A 2318-nucleotide genomic window follows, 5' to 3' on the forward strand; every position below is an offset into this window, starting at 1 on the left:
CCTCTCTTCTCCTCAAAGAATTCTTTGAGCGTCGATCTTTCTTCCTGGTGATACTTAATCATTAATTTTAAGTTTGCCATAATAATTAACATTCCCTAATCAGAAGCCCTGGATGAACAGAGAGGTTCGCACTCTGCTCAAAGCCAGAGATGCTGCCTTCAGATCAGGATGCAGGGAAGCATACAGCTTGGTCAGAGCTAACCTGAGGAGAGGAATAGCTATAGCCAAGCACTGCTACAAACGCCGGTCCTGATTCACAAAAAAAACAAAAGCAGATGCACATAAATGGAAAAACCTAATGCGTACAAAAGAAGGGCAAAAAACAAGACTGGTGGTCTGAGATTTCTTACCATGGCATCCCTCAGCATAGAAGCGCTCAGGGTACGAGCGTCCTTTGTACCGCCCACTGGAGTTCCTGGCAATATGAAGAGACTAATAGCTATAGCCAAGCACTGCTACAAACGCCGGATTGAGGAGCACTTTACCTCCTCTGACCCTCGGCGTATGTGGCAGGGAATACACGCCCTGACTGACTATAAACCAACTAGCTTTGTTCCATTTACCAACAGTGCTTCACTCCCTGATAAGCTGAACAACTTTTACGCTCGTTTCGACCAGATGATAATGATATCTTCAATAAACGATCCTCCACCGATGACAACCCACTTGTACTTTCCACTTCGGACGTCAGTCGCATGCTGAGTAGAGTGAATGCACGGAAGGCAGCTGGCCCTGATGGTGTACCTGGCCGTGTGCTGAGTGCTTGTGCTGTGGAACTTGCGGGTGTCTTCGCTCTCAACAGAACTACACACTGCATAACCCACCTCAATAATTTCCAAGTGCTTTAAAAGACTAGTTCTTTCTCACTTGAAATCCTGCCTGCCTGCTACGCTGGACCCACACCAGTTTGCTTATCGTTGCAACAGATCCACCGAGGACGCTATCTCAACAGCACTACACACTGCACTAACCCACCTCGCTTGGAAGCATAAGGAAGCATAAAGTAATCTAAATCTCCCTGGTAGGCGGCTGCGTTGACCTTGGACCTCAGAAAATAAAGTGGACCCACACCAGCAGATGACATGGGACACCAAACCGCCACTGACTGTGGAAACTTTACAGGGTAGCTCGAACAATGTGGATTCCGTGCCTCTCCTCTCTTCCTCCAGATTCTGGGACCTTGATTTCTATAGGAAATGGTCCTTGGTCTTCCAGGACCAAGATGGCATCGCGATCACACTGCGAGGCTCAGCGTCTTACCGGTTTTAGTGATGTTATACTTCTGTACTTAGCTATCTCCAGTTTTCTTGCGCAAATAACTCTTGCGAACTACAGTTACGACAGACAGACACTTTTGGAAATTAACATTCACTGCACAGACACCGGATTCAGCATCGGTTGGACTTTAACCAGCTTCAAAACAACACCCCTCCCCCATCTTGGACTTTCCGATCATCTTTCTTTGTTCCTGCTTCCCAAATACACTCCAGTCATGCAGAGGATTAAGCCTTCAACCAGAACTGTAAAGTTCTGGATGGATGGGGCTGACTCCTTCCTTCAGCAACAGTTCCAGCACACCGACTGGAGTGAGTATGCTGCCCGAGCCTGCACAGGCTCACACATCCACTTGGACACCTACACTAACTCTGTCCTGAAATGCATCAACAAGCGCTCAGGGTACAAGCGTCCTCTGTACCGCCCACTGGAGTCCCTGGCAATATGAAGAGACTAATAGCCATAGCCAAGCACTGCTACAAACGACGGATTGAGGAGCACTTTACCTCCTCTGACCCTCGGCGTATGTGGCAGGGAATACACACCCTGACTGACTATAAACCAACTAGCTTTGTTCCATCTACCAACAGTGCTTCACTCCCTGATGAGCTGAACAACTTCTACGCTCGTTTCGACCAGATGATATTGATATCTTCAATAAACGATCCTCCACCGACGACAACCCACTTGTACTTTCCAATTCGGACGTCAGTCACATGCTGAGCAGAGTGAATGATAACTTCCCCCAATAACTTCCAAGGGGTTTAAAAGACTAGTTCTTTCTCACTTGAAATCCTGCCTGCCTGCTACGCTGGACCCACACCAAATTGCTTATCGTAGCAACAGATCCACCGAGGACGCTATCTCAACAGCACTTCACACTGCACTAACCTACCTCGCTTGGAAGCATAAGGAAGCATAAAGTAATCTAAATCTCCCTGGTAGGCGGCTGCGTTGACCTTGGACCTCAGAAAATAAAGTGGACCCACACCAGCAGATGACATGGGACACCAAACTGCCACTGACTGTGGAAACTTTACAGG

The sequence above is a fragment of the Hoplias malabaricus genome, unplaced genomic scaffold, assembly GCF_029633855.1.
Source record: "Hoplias malabaricus isolate fHopMal1 unplaced genomic scaffold, fHopMal1.hap1 scaffold_46, whole genome shotgun sequence".
Classification (NCBI taxonomy): Eukaryota; Metazoa; Chordata; class Actinopteri; order Characiformes; family Erythrinidae; genus Hoplias; species Hoplias malabaricus.